This window comes from Misgurnus anguillicaudatus, chromosome 21 (assembly GCF_027580225.2).
Source record: "Misgurnus anguillicaudatus chromosome 21, ASM2758022v2, whole genome shotgun sequence".
Lineage (NCBI taxonomy): Eukaryota > Metazoa > Chordata > Actinopteri > Cypriniformes > Cobitidae > Misgurnus > Misgurnus anguillicaudatus.
The window spans coordinates 16,052,697-16,062,213 of record NC_073357.2 but is presented as its reverse complement, the minus strand read 5'-3'; the positions used below and the strand labels follow the sequence as shown (position 1 = coordinate 16,062,213).

At 47.4% G+C, this 9,517-nt stretch overlaps 37 non-coding genes across 37 annotated transcripts; all 37 read left to right on the top strand.

Annotated features, from left to right (window-relative positions):
* Positions 1 to 20: 20 nt before the first annotated feature.
* LOC141355892 (5S ribosomal RNA) lies at positions 21 to 139 on the top strand. The gene has a single exon (XR_012362330.1). It is a non-coding gene; the product is annotated as a 5S ribosomal RNA (ribosomal RNA).
* A 141-nt stretch (positions 140 to 280) lies between these two features.
* Positions 281 to 399, top strand: LOC141355891 (5S ribosomal RNA). Its single transcript, XR_012362329.1, has one exon. It is a non-coding gene; the product is annotated as a 5S ribosomal RNA (ribosomal RNA).
* A 141-nt stretch (positions 400 to 540) lies between these two features.
* On the top strand, positions 541 to 659 carry LOC141355890 (5S ribosomal RNA). Its single transcript, XR_012362328.1, has one exon. It is a non-coding gene; the product is annotated as a 5S ribosomal RNA (ribosomal RNA).
* A 141-nt stretch (positions 660 to 800) lies between these two features.
* On the top strand, positions 801 to 919 carry LOC141357639 (5S ribosomal RNA). Its single transcript, XR_012364126.1, has one exon. It is a non-coding gene; the product is annotated as a 5S ribosomal RNA (ribosomal RNA).
* Positions 920 to 1,048: 129 nt separating this feature from the next.
* LOC141355889 (5S ribosomal RNA) lies at positions 1,049 to 1,167 on the top strand. The gene has a single exon (XR_012362327.1). It is a non-coding gene; the product is annotated as a 5S ribosomal RNA (ribosomal RNA).
* Positions 1,168 to 1,308: 141 nt separating this feature from the next.
* LOC141355888 (5S ribosomal RNA) lies at positions 1,309 to 1,427 on the top strand. The gene has a single exon (XR_012362326.1). It is a non-coding gene; the product is annotated as a 5S ribosomal RNA (ribosomal RNA).
* Positions 1,428 to 1,568: 141 nt separating this feature from the next.
* On the top strand, positions 1,569 to 1,687 carry LOC141355887 (5S ribosomal RNA). Its single transcript, XR_012362325.1, has one exon. It is a non-coding gene; the product is annotated as a 5S ribosomal RNA (ribosomal RNA).
* Positions 1,688 to 1,828: 141 nt separating this feature from the next.
* Positions 1,829 to 1,947, top strand: LOC141355885 (5S ribosomal RNA). The gene has a single exon (XR_012362323.1). It is a non-coding gene; the product is annotated as a 5S ribosomal RNA (ribosomal RNA).
* A 129-nt stretch (positions 1,948 to 2,076) lies between these two features.
* LOC141355884 (5S ribosomal RNA) lies at positions 2,077 to 2,195 on the top strand. The gene has a single exon (XR_012362322.1). It is a non-coding gene; the product is annotated as a 5S ribosomal RNA (ribosomal RNA).
* A 141-nt stretch (positions 2,196 to 2,336) lies between these two features.
* LOC141355883 (5S ribosomal RNA) lies at positions 2,337 to 2,455 on the top strand. Its single transcript, XR_012362321.1, has one exon. It is a non-coding gene; the product is annotated as a 5S ribosomal RNA (ribosomal RNA).
* A 141-nt stretch (positions 2,456 to 2,596) lies between these two features.
* Positions 2,597 to 2,715, top strand: LOC141355882 (5S ribosomal RNA). Its single transcript, XR_012362320.1, has one exon. It is a non-coding gene; the product is annotated as a 5S ribosomal RNA (ribosomal RNA).
* A 129-nt stretch (positions 2,716 to 2,844) lies between these two features.
* Positions 2,845 to 2,963, top strand: LOC141355881 (5S ribosomal RNA). Its single transcript, XR_012362319.1, has one exon. It is a non-coding gene; the product is annotated as a 5S ribosomal RNA (ribosomal RNA).
* Positions 2,964 to 3,104: 141 nt separating this feature from the next.
* On the top strand, positions 3,105 to 3,223 carry LOC141355880 (5S ribosomal RNA). The gene has a single exon (XR_012362318.1). It is a non-coding gene; the product is annotated as a 5S ribosomal RNA (ribosomal RNA).
* A 133-nt stretch (positions 3,224 to 3,356) lies between these two features.
* LOC141355879 (5S ribosomal RNA) lies at positions 3,357 to 3,475 on the top strand. The gene has a single exon (XR_012362317.1). It is a non-coding gene; the product is annotated as a 5S ribosomal RNA (ribosomal RNA).
* A 129-nt stretch (positions 3,476 to 3,604) lies between these two features.
* Positions 3,605 to 3,723, top strand: LOC141355878 (5S ribosomal RNA). The gene has a single exon (XR_012362316.1). It is a non-coding gene; the product is annotated as a 5S ribosomal RNA (ribosomal RNA).
* A 141-nt stretch (positions 3,724 to 3,864) lies between these two features.
* On the top strand, positions 3,865 to 3,983 carry LOC141355877 (5S ribosomal RNA). Its single transcript, XR_012362315.1, has one exon. It is a non-coding gene; the product is annotated as a 5S ribosomal RNA (ribosomal RNA).
* A 129-nt stretch (positions 3,984 to 4,112) lies between these two features.
* On the top strand, positions 4,113 to 4,231 carry LOC141355876 (5S ribosomal RNA). Its single transcript, XR_012362314.1, has one exon. It is a non-coding gene; the product is annotated as a 5S ribosomal RNA (ribosomal RNA).
* Positions 4,232 to 4,372: 141 nt separating this feature from the next.
* LOC141355874 (5S ribosomal RNA) lies at positions 4,373 to 4,491 on the top strand. The gene has a single exon (XR_012362312.1). It is a non-coding gene; the product is annotated as a 5S ribosomal RNA (ribosomal RNA).
* A 141-nt stretch (positions 4,492 to 4,632) lies between these two features.
* Positions 4,633 to 4,751, top strand: LOC141355873 (5S ribosomal RNA). The gene has a single exon (XR_012362311.1). It is a non-coding gene; the product is annotated as a 5S ribosomal RNA (ribosomal RNA).
* A 141-nt stretch (positions 4,752 to 4,892) lies between these two features.
* LOC141355872 (5S ribosomal RNA) lies at positions 4,893 to 5,011 on the top strand. The gene has a single exon (XR_012362310.1). It is a non-coding gene; the product is annotated as a 5S ribosomal RNA (ribosomal RNA).
* Positions 5,012 to 5,140: 129 nt separating this feature from the next.
* Positions 5,141 to 5,259, top strand: LOC141355871 (5S ribosomal RNA). The gene has a single exon (XR_012362309.1). It is a non-coding gene; the product is annotated as a 5S ribosomal RNA (ribosomal RNA).
* Positions 5,260 to 5,400: 141 nt separating this feature from the next.
* On the top strand, positions 5,401 to 5,519 carry LOC141355870 (5S ribosomal RNA). Its single transcript, XR_012362308.1, has one exon. It is a non-coding gene; the product is annotated as a 5S ribosomal RNA (ribosomal RNA).
* Positions 5,520 to 5,660: 141 nt separating this feature from the next.
* LOC129414734 (5S ribosomal RNA) lies at positions 5,661 to 5,779 on the top strand. The gene has a single exon (XR_008634513.1). It is a non-coding gene; the product is annotated as a 5S ribosomal RNA (ribosomal RNA).
* A 141-nt stretch (positions 5,780 to 5,920) lies between these two features.
* LOC141355869 (5S ribosomal RNA) lies at positions 5,921 to 6,039 on the top strand. Its single transcript, XR_012362307.1, has one exon. It is a non-coding gene; the product is annotated as a 5S ribosomal RNA (ribosomal RNA).
* A 141-nt stretch (positions 6,040 to 6,180) lies between these two features.
* LOC141355868 (5S ribosomal RNA) lies at positions 6,181 to 6,299 on the top strand. The gene has a single exon (XR_012362306.1). It is a non-coding gene; the product is annotated as a 5S ribosomal RNA (ribosomal RNA).
* A 141-nt stretch (positions 6,300 to 6,440) lies between these two features.
* Positions 6,441 to 6,559, top strand: LOC141355867 (5S ribosomal RNA). Its single transcript, XR_012362305.1, has one exon. It is a non-coding gene; the product is annotated as a 5S ribosomal RNA (ribosomal RNA).
* A 141-nt stretch (positions 6,560 to 6,700) lies between these two features.
* Positions 6,701 to 6,819, top strand: LOC141355866 (5S ribosomal RNA). Its single transcript, XR_012362304.1, has one exon. It is a non-coding gene; the product is annotated as a 5S ribosomal RNA (ribosomal RNA).
* Positions 6,820 to 6,960: 141 nt separating this feature from the next.
* Positions 6,961 to 7,079, top strand: LOC141355864 (5S ribosomal RNA). Its single transcript, XR_012362302.1, has one exon. It is a non-coding gene; the product is annotated as a 5S ribosomal RNA (ribosomal RNA).
* Positions 7,080 to 7,220: 141 nt separating this feature from the next.
* Positions 7,221 to 7,339, top strand: LOC129414696 (5S ribosomal RNA). The gene has a single exon (XR_008634500.1). It is a non-coding gene; the product is annotated as a 5S ribosomal RNA (ribosomal RNA).
* A 141-nt stretch (positions 7,340 to 7,480) lies between these two features.
* LOC141357638 (5S ribosomal RNA) lies at positions 7,481 to 7,599 on the top strand. The gene has a single exon (XR_012364125.1). It is a non-coding gene; the product is annotated as a 5S ribosomal RNA (ribosomal RNA).
* A 129-nt stretch (positions 7,600 to 7,728) lies between these two features.
* LOC141355863 (5S ribosomal RNA) lies at positions 7,729 to 7,847 on the top strand. The gene has a single exon (XR_012362301.1). It is a non-coding gene; the product is annotated as a 5S ribosomal RNA (ribosomal RNA).
* Positions 7,848 to 7,988: 141 nt separating this feature from the next.
* Positions 7,989 to 8,107, top strand: LOC129414687 (5S ribosomal RNA). The gene has a single exon (XR_008634497.1). It is a non-coding gene; the product is annotated as a 5S ribosomal RNA (ribosomal RNA).
* Positions 8,108 to 8,248: 141 nt separating this feature from the next.
* Positions 8,249 to 8,367, top strand: LOC129414680 (5S ribosomal RNA). Its single transcript, XR_008634493.1, has one exon. It is a non-coding gene; the product is annotated as a 5S ribosomal RNA (ribosomal RNA).
* Positions 8,368 to 8,508: 141 nt separating this feature from the next.
* On the top strand, positions 8,509 to 8,627 carry LOC141355862 (5S ribosomal RNA). The gene has a single exon (XR_012362300.1). It is a non-coding gene; the product is annotated as a 5S ribosomal RNA (ribosomal RNA).
* Positions 8,628 to 8,768: 141 nt separating this feature from the next.
* LOC129414669 (5S ribosomal RNA) lies at positions 8,769 to 8,887 on the top strand. The gene has a single exon (XR_008634488.1). It is a non-coding gene; the product is annotated as a 5S ribosomal RNA (ribosomal RNA).
* Positions 8,888 to 9,028: 141 nt separating this feature from the next.
* On the top strand, positions 9,029 to 9,147 carry LOC141355861 (5S ribosomal RNA). Its single transcript, XR_012362299.1, has one exon. It is a non-coding gene; the product is annotated as a 5S ribosomal RNA (ribosomal RNA).
* A 129-nt stretch (positions 9,148 to 9,276) lies between these two features.
* LOC141355860 (5S ribosomal RNA) lies at positions 9,277 to 9,395 on the top strand. The gene has a single exon (XR_012362298.1). It is a non-coding gene; the product is annotated as a 5S ribosomal RNA (ribosomal RNA).
* Positions 9,396 to 9,517: the final 122 nt, after the last annotated feature.

Sequence of the window (9,517 nt, the reverse complement as noted above, 5' to 3'; positions counted from 1 at the left end):
CTCGAATCGAGTCAGCGCTCGCTTACGGCCACACCACCCTGAGCACGCCCGCTCTCGTCTGATCTCGGAAGCCAAGCAGGGTCGGGCCTGGTTAGTACTTGGATGGGAGACCGCCTGGGAATACCAGGTGCTGTAAGCATTTAATTCTTTATTTAATCAATTATTTAATTATTTATTCATATAATTTTTTTCCAGAAATGCATCCTTTCTGTAAGCGTTCGCCGATGGCATGGCGTTGCCACATTAGTCTTGAAGTGGCTCTCGAATCGAGTCAGCGCTCGCTTACGGCCACACCACCCTGAGCACGCCCGCTCTCGTCTGATCTCGGAAGCCAAGCAGGGTCGGGCCTGGTTAGTACTTGGATGGGAGACCGCCTGGGAATACCAGGTGCTGTAAGCATTTAATTCTTTATTTAATTAATTATTTAATTATTTATTCATATAATTTTTTTCCAGAAATGCATCCTTTCTGTAAGCGTTCGCCGATGGCATGGCGTTGCCACATTAGTCTTGAAGTGGCTCTCGAATCGAGTCAGCGCTCGCTTACGGCCACACCACCCTGAGCACGCCCGCTCTCGTCTGATCTCGGAAGCCAAGCAGGGTCGGGCCTGGTTAGTACTTGGATGGGAGACCGCCTGGGAATACCAGGTGCTGTAAGCATTTAATTCTTTATTTAATTAATTATTTAATTATTTATTCATATAATTTTTTTCCAGAAATGCATCCTTTCTGTAAGCGTTCGCCGATGGCATGGCGTTGCCACATTAGTCTTGAAGTGGCTCTCGAATCGAGTCAGCGCTCGCTTACGGCCACACCACCCTGAGCACGCCCGCTCTCGTCTGATCTCGGAAGCCAAGCAGGGTCGGGCCTGTTTAGTACTTGGATGGGAGACCGCCTGGGAATACCAGGTGCTGTAAGCATTTAATTAATTATTTAATTATTTATTCATATAATTTTTTTCCAGAAATGCATCCTTTCTGTAAGCGTTCGCCGATGGCATGGCGTTGCCACATTAGTCTTGAAGTGGCTCTCGAATCGAGTCAGCGCTCGCTTACGGCCACACCACCCTGAGCACGCCCGCTCTCGTCTGATCTCGGAAGCCAAGCAGGGTCGGGCCTGGTTAGTACTTGGATGGGAGACCGCCTGGGAATACCAGGTGCTGTAAGCATTTAATTCTTTATTTAATTAATTATTTAATTATTTATTCATATAATTTTTTTCCAGAAATGCATCCTTTCTGTAAGCGTTCGCCGATGGCATGGCGTTGCCACATTAGTCTTGAAGTGGCTCTCGAATCGAGTCAGCGCTCGCTTACGGCCACACCACCCTGAGCACGCCCGCTCTCGTCTGATCTCGGAAGCCAAGCAGGGTCGGGCCTGGTTAGTACTTGGATGGGAGACCGCCTGGGAATACCAGGTGCTGTAAGCATTTAATTCTTTATTTAATTAATTATTTAATTATTTATTCATATAATTTTTTTCCAGAAATGCATCCTTTCTGTAAGCGTTCGCCGATGGCATGGCGTTGCCACATTAGTCTTGAAGTGGCTCTCGAATCGAGTCAGCGCTCGCTTACGGCCACACCACCCTGAGCACGCCCGCTCTCGTCTGATCTCGGAAGCCAAGCAGGGTCGGGCCTGGTTAGTACTTGGATGGGAGACCGCCTGGGAATACCAGGTGCTGTAAGCATTTAATTCTTTATTTAATTAATTATTTAATTATTTATTCATATAATTTTTTTCCAGAAATGCATCCTTTCTGTAAGCGTTCGCCGATGGCATGGCGTTGCCACATTAGTCTTGAAGTGGCTCTCGAATCGAGTCAGCGCTCGCTTACGGCCACACCACCCTGAGCACGCCCGCTCTCGTCTGATCTCGGAAGCCAAGCAGGGTCGGGCCTGGTTAGTACTTGGATGGGAGACCGCCTGGGAATACCAGGTGCTGTAAGCATTTAATTAATTATTTAATTATTTATTCATATAATTTTTTTCCAGAAATGCATCCTTTCTGTAAGCGTTCGCCGATGGCATGGCGTTGCCACATTAGTCTTGAAGTGGCTCTCGAATCGAGTCAGCGCTCGCTTACGGCCACACCACCCTGAGCACGCCCGCTCTCGTCTGATCTCGGAAGCCAAGCAGGGTCGGGCCTGGTTAGTACTTGGATGGGAGACCGCCTGGGAATACCAGGTGCTGTAAGCATTTAATTCTTTATTTAATTAATTATTTAATTATTTATTCATATAATTTTTTTCCAGAAATGCATCCTTTCTGTAAGCGTTCGCCGATGGCATGGCGTTGCCACATTAGTCTTGAAGTGGCTCTCGAATCGAGTCAGCGCTCGCTTACGGCCACACCACCCTGAGCACGCCCGCTCTCGTCTGATCTCGGAAGCCAAGCAGGGTCGGGCCTGGTTAGTACTTGGATGGGAGACCGCCTGGGAATACCAGGTGCTGTAAGCATTTAATTCTTTATTTAATTAATTATTTAATTATTTATTCATATAATTTTTTTCCAGAAATGCATCCTTTCTGTAAGCGTTCGCCGATGGCATGGCGTTGCCACATTAGTCTTGAAGTGGCTCTCGAATCGAGTCAGCGCTCGCTTACGGCCACACCACCCTGAGCACGCCCGCTCTCGTCTGATCTCGGAAGCCAAGCAGGGTCGGGCCTGGTTAGTACTTGGATGGGAGACCGCCTGGGAATACCAGGTGCTGTAAGCATTTAATTAATTATTTAATTATTTATTCATATAATTTTTTTCCAGAAATGCATCCTTTCTGTAAGCGTTCGCCGATGGCATGGCGTTGCCACATTAGTCTTGAAGTGGCTCTCGAATCGAGTCAGCGCTCGCTTACGGCCACACCACCCTGAGCACGCCCGCTCTCGTCTGATCTCGGAAGCCAAGCAGGGTCGGGCCTGGTTAGTACTTGGATGGGAGACCGCCTGGGAATACCAGGTGCTGTAAGCATTTAATTCTTTATTTAATTAATTATTTAATTATTTATTCATATAATTTTTTTCCAGAAATGCATCCTTTCTGTAAGCGTTCGCCGATGGCATGGCGTTGCCACATTAGTCTTGAAGTGGCTCTCGAATCGAGTCAGCGCTCGCTTACGGCCACACCACCCTGAGCACGCCCGCTCTCGTCTGATCTCGGAAGCCAAGCAGGGTCGGGCCTGGTTAGTACTTGGATGGGAGACCGCCTGGGAATACCAGGTGCTGTAAGCATTTAATTCTTTAATTAATTAATTATTTATTCATATAATTTTTTTCCAGAAATGCATCCTTTCTGTAAGCGTTCGCCGATGGCATGGCGTTGCCACATTAGTCTTGAAGTGGCTCTCGAATCGAGTCAGCGCTCGCTTACGGCCACACCACCCTGAGCACGCCCGCTCTCGTCTGATCTCGGAAGCCAAGCAGGGTCGGGCCTGGTTAGTACTTGGATGGGAGACCGCCTGGGAATACCAGGTGCTGTAAGCATTTAATTAATTATTTAATTATTTATTCATATAATTTTTTTCCAGAAATGCATCCTTTCTGTAAGCGTTCGCCGATGGCATGGCGTTGCCACATTAGTCTTGAAGTGGCTCTCGAATCGAGTCAGCGCTCGCTTACGGCCACACCACCCTGAGCACGCCCGCTCTCGTCTGATCTCGGAAGCCAAGCAGGGTCGGGCCTGGTTAGTACTTGGATGGGAGACCGCCTGGGAATACCAGGTGCTGTAAGCATTTAATTCTTTATTTAATTAATTATTTAATTATTTATTCATATAATTTTTTTCCAGAAATGCATCCTTTCTGTAAGCGTTCGCCGATGGCATGGCGTTGCCACATTAGTCTTGAAGTGGCTCTCGAATCGAGTCAGCGCTCGCTTACGGCCACACCACCCTGAGCACGCCCGCTCTCGTCTGATCTCGGAAGCCAAGCAGGGTCGGGCCTGGTTAGTACTTGGATGGGAGACCGCCTGGGAATACCAGGTGCTGTAAGCATTTAATAAATTATTTAATTATTTATTCATATAATTTTTTTCCAGAAATGCATCCTTTCTGTAAGCGTTCGCCGATGGCATGGCGTTGCCACATTAGTCTTGAAGTGGCTCTCGAATCGAGTCAGCGCTCGCTTACGGCCACACCACCCTGAGCACGCCCGCTCTCGTCTGATCTCGGAAGCCAAGCAGGGTCGGGCCTGGTTAGTACTTGGATGGGAGACCGCCTGGGAATACCAGGTGCTGTAAGCATTTAATTCTTTATTTAATTAATTATTTAATTATTTATTCATATAATTTTTTTCCAGAAATGCATCCTTTCTGTAAGCGTTCGCCGATGGCATGGCGTTGCCACATTAGTCTTGAAGTGGCTCTCGAATCGAGTCAGCGCTCGCTTACGGCCACACCACCCTGAGCACGCCCGCTCTCGTCTGATCTCGGAAGCCAAGCAGGGTCGGGCCTGGTTAGTACTTGGATGGGAGACCGCCTGGGAATACCAGGTGCTGTAAGCATTTAATTCTTTATTTAATTAATTATTTAATTATTTATTCATATAATTTTTTTCCAGAAATGCATCCTTTCTGTAAGCGTTCGCCGATGGCATGGCGTTGCCACATTAGTCTTGAAGTGGCTCTCGAATCGAGTCAGCGCTCGCTTACGGCCACACCACCCTGAGCACGCCCGCTCTCGTCTGATCTCGGAAGCCAAGCAGGGTCGGGCCTGGTTAGTACTTGGATGGGAGACCGCCTGGGAATACCAGGTGCTGTAAGCATTTAATTCTTTATTTAATTAATTATTTAATTATTTATTCATATAATTTTTTTCCAGAAATGCATCCTTTCTGTAAGCGTTCGCCGATGGCATGGCGTTGCCACATTAGTCTTGAAGTGGCTCTCGAATCGAGTCAGCGCTCGCTTACGGCCACACCACCCTGAGCACGCCCGCTCTCGTCTGATCTCGGAAGCCAAGCAGGGTCGGGCCTGGTTAGTACTTGGATGGGAGACCGCCTGGGAATACCAGGTGCTGTAAGCATTTAATTAATTATTTAATTATTTATTCATATAATTTTTTTCCAGAAATGCATCCTTTCTGTAAGCGTTCGCCGATGGCATGGCGTTGCCACATTAGTCTTGAAGTGGCTCTCGAATCGAGTCAGCGCTCGCTTACGGCCACACCACCCTGAGCACGCCCGCTCTCGTCTGATCTCGGAAGCCAAGCAGGGTCGGGCCTGGTTAGTACTTGGATGGGAGACCGCCTGGGAATACCAGGTGCTGTAAGCATTTAATTCTTTATTTAATTAATTATTTAATTATTTATTCATATAATTTTTTTCCAGAAATGCATCCTTTCTGTAAGCGTTCGCCGATGGCATGGCGTTGCCACATTAGTCTTGAAGTGGCTCTCGAATCGAGTCAGCGCTCGCTTACGGCCACACCACCCTGAGCACGCCCGCTCTCGTCTGATCTCGGAAGCCAAGCAGGGTCGGGCCTGGTTAGTACTTGGATGGGAGACCGCCTGGGAATACCAGGTGCTGTAAGCATTTAATTCTTTATTTAATTAATTATTTAATTATTTATTCATATAATTTTTTTCCAGAAATGCATCCTTTCTGTAAGCGTTCGCCGATGGCATGGCGTTGCCACATTAGTCTTGAAGTGGCTCTCGAATCGAGTCAGCGCTCGCTTACGGCCACACCACCCTGAGCACGCCCGCTCTCGTCTGATCTCGGAAGCCAAGCAGGGTCGGGCCTGGTTAGTACTTGGATGGGAGACCGCCTGGGAATACCAGGTGCTGTAAGCATTTAATTCTTTATTTAATTAATTATTTAATTATTTATTCATATAATTTTTTTCCAGAAATGCATCCTTTCTGTAAGCGTTCGCCGATGGCATGGCGTTGCCACATTAGTCTTGAAGTGGCTCTCGAATCGAGTCAGCGCTCGCTTACGGCCACACCACCCTGAGCACGCCCGCTCTCGTCTGATCTCGGAAGCCAAGCAGGGTCGGGCCTGGTTAGTACTTGGATGGGAGACCGCCTGGGAATACCAGGTGCTGTAAGCATTTAATTCTTTATTTAATTAATTATTTAATTATTTATTCATATAATTTTTTTCCAGAAATGCATCCTTTCTGTAAGCGTTCGCCGATGGCATGGCGTTGCCACATTAGTCTTGAAGTGGCTCTCGAATCGAGTCAGCGCTCGCTTACGGCCACACCACCCTGAGCACGCCCGCTCTCGTCTGATCTCGGAAGCCAAGCAGGGTCGGGCCTGGTTAGTACTTGGATGGGAGACCGCCTGGGAATACCAGGTGCTGTAAGCATTTAATTCTTTATTTAATTAATTATTTAATTATTTATTCATATAATTTTTTTCCAGAAATGCATCCTTTCTGTAAGCGTTCGCCGATGGCATGGCGTTGCCACATTAGTCTTGAAGTGGCTCTCGAATCGAGTCAGCGCTCGCTTACGGCCACACCACCCTGAGCACGCCCGCTCTCGTCTGATCTCGGAAGCCAAGCAGGGTCGGGCCTGGTTAGTACTTGGATGGGAGACCGCCTGGGAATACCAGGTGCTGTAAGCATTTAATTCTTTATTTAATTAATTATTTAATTATTTATTCATATAATTTTTTTCCAGAAATGCATCCTTTCTGTAAGCGTTCGCCGATGGCATGGCGTTGCCACATTAGTCTTGAAGTGGCTCTCGAATCGAGTCAGCGCTCGCTTACGGCCACACCACCCTGAGCACGCCCGCTCTCGTCTGATCTCGGAAGCCAAGCAGGGTCGGGCCTGGTTAGTACTTGGATGGGAGACCGCCTGGGAATACCAGGTGCTGTAAGCATTTAATTCTTTATTTAATCAATTATTTAATTATTTATTCATATAATTGTTTTCCAGAAATGCATCCTTTCTGTAAGCGTTCGCCGATGGCATGGCGTTGCCACAATAGTCTTGAAGTGGCTCTCGAATCGAGTCAGCGCTCGCTTACGGCCACACCACCCTGAGCACGCCCGCTCTCGTCTGATCTCGGAAGCCAAGCAGGGTCGGGCCTGGTTAGTACTTGGATGGGAGACCGCCTGGGAATACCAGGTGCTGTAAGCATTTAATTCTTTATTTAATTAATTATTTAATTATTTATTCATATAATTTTTTTCCAGAAATGCATCCTTTCTGTAAGCGTTCGCCGATGGCATGGCGTTGCCACATTAGTCTTGAAGTGGCTCTCGAATCGAGTCAGCGCTCGCTTACGGCCACACCACCCTGAGCACGCCCGCTCTCGTCTGATCTCGGAAGCCAAGCAGGGTCGGGCCTGGTTAGTACTTGGATGGGAGACCGCCTGGGAATACCAGGTGCTGTAAGCATTTAATTCTTTATTTAATTAATTATTTAATTATTTATTCATATAATTTTTTTCCAGAAATGCATCCTTTCTGTAAGCGTTCGCCGATGGCATGGCGTTGCCACATTAGTCTTGAAGTGGCTCTCGAATCGAGTCAGCGCTCGCTTACGGCCACACCACCCTGAGCACGCCCGCTCTCGTCTGATCTCGGAAGCCAAGCAGGGTCGGGCCTGTTTAGTACTTGGATGGGAGACCGCCTGGGAATACCAGGTGCTGTAAGCATTTAATTAATTATTTAATTATTTATTCATATAATTTTTTTCCAGAAATGCATCCTTTCTGTAAGCGTTCGCCGATGGCATGGCGTTGCCACATTAGTCTTGAAGTGGCTCTCGAATCGAGTCAGCGCTCGCTTACGGCCACACCACCCTGAGCACGCCCGCTCTCGTCTGATCTCGGAAGCCAAGCAGGGTCGGGCCTGGTTAGTACTTGGATGGGAGACCGCCTGGGAATACCAGGTGCTGTAAGCATTTAATTCTTTATTTAATTAATTATTTAATTATTTATTCATATAATTTTTTTCCAGAAATGCATCCTTTCTGTAAGCGTTCGCCGATGGCATGGCGTTGCCACATTAGTCTTGAAGTGGCTCTCGAATCGAGTCAGCGCTCGCTTACGGCCACACCACCCTGAGCACGCCCGCTCTCGTCTGATCTCGGAAGCCAAGCAGGGTCGGGCCTGGTTAGTACTTGGATGGGAGACCGCCTGGGAATACCAGGTGCTGTAAGCATTTAATTCTTTATTTAATTAATTATTTAATTATTTATTCATATAATTTTTTTCCAGAAATGCATCCTTTCTGTAAGCGTTCGCCGATGGCATGGCGTTGCCACATTAGTCTTGAAGTGGCTCTCGAATCGAGTCAGCGCTCGCTTACGGCCACACCACCCTGAGCACGCCCGCTCTCGTCTGATCTCGGAAGCCAAGCAGGGTCGGGCCTGGTTAGTACTTGGATGGGAGACCGCCTGGGAATACCAGGTGCTGTAAGCATTTAATTCTTTATTTAATTAATTATTTAATTATTTATTCATATAATTTTTTTCCAGAAATGCATCCTTTCTGTAAGCGTTCGCCGATGGCATGGCGTTGCCACATTAGTCTTGAAGTGGCTCTCGAATCGAGTCAGCGCTCGCTTACGGCCACACCACCCTGAGCACGCCCGCTCTCGTCTGATCTCGGAAGCCAAGCAGGGTCGGGCCTGGTTAGTACTTGGATGGGAGACCGCCTGGGAATACCAGGTGCTGTAAGCATTTAATTCTTTATTTAATTAATTATTTAATTATTTATTCATATAATTTTTTTCCAGAAATGCATCCTTTCTGTAAGCGTTCGCCGATGGCATGGCGTTGCCACATTAGTCTTGAAGTGGCTCTCGAATCGAGTCAGCGCTCGCTTACGGCCACACCACCCTGAGCACGCCCGCTCTCGTCTGATCTCGGAAGCCAAGCAGGGTCGGGCCTGGTTAGTACTTGGATGGGAGACCGCCTGGGAATACCAGGTGCTGTAAGCATTTAATTCTTTATTTAATTAATTATTTAATTATTTATTCATATAATTTTTTTCCAGAAATGCATCCTTTCTGTAAGCGTTCGCCGATGGCATGGCGTTGCCACATTAGTCTTGAAGTGGCTCTCGAATCGAGTCAGCGCTCGCTTACGGCCACACCACCCTGAGCACGCCCGCTCTCGTCTGATCTCGGAAGCCAAGCAGGGTCGGGCCTGGTTAGTACTTGGATGGGAGACCGCCTGGGAATACCAGGTGCTGTAAGCATTTAATTAATTATTTAATTATTTATTCATATAATTTTTTTCCAGAAATGCATCCTTTCTGTAAGCGTTCGCCGATGGCATGGCGTTGCCACATTAGTCTTGAAGTGGCTCTCGAATCGAGTCAGCGCTCGCTTACGGCCACACCACCCTGAGCACGCCCGCTCTCGTCTGATCTCGGAAGCCAAGCAGGGTCGGGCCTGGTTAGTACTTGGATGGGAGACCGCCTGGGAATACCAGGTGCTGTAAGCATTTAATTCTTTATTTAATTAATTATTTAATTATTTATTCATATAATTTTTTTCCAGAAATGCATCCTTTCTGTAAGCGTTCGCCGATGGCATGGCGTTGCCACATTAGTCTTGAAGTGGCTC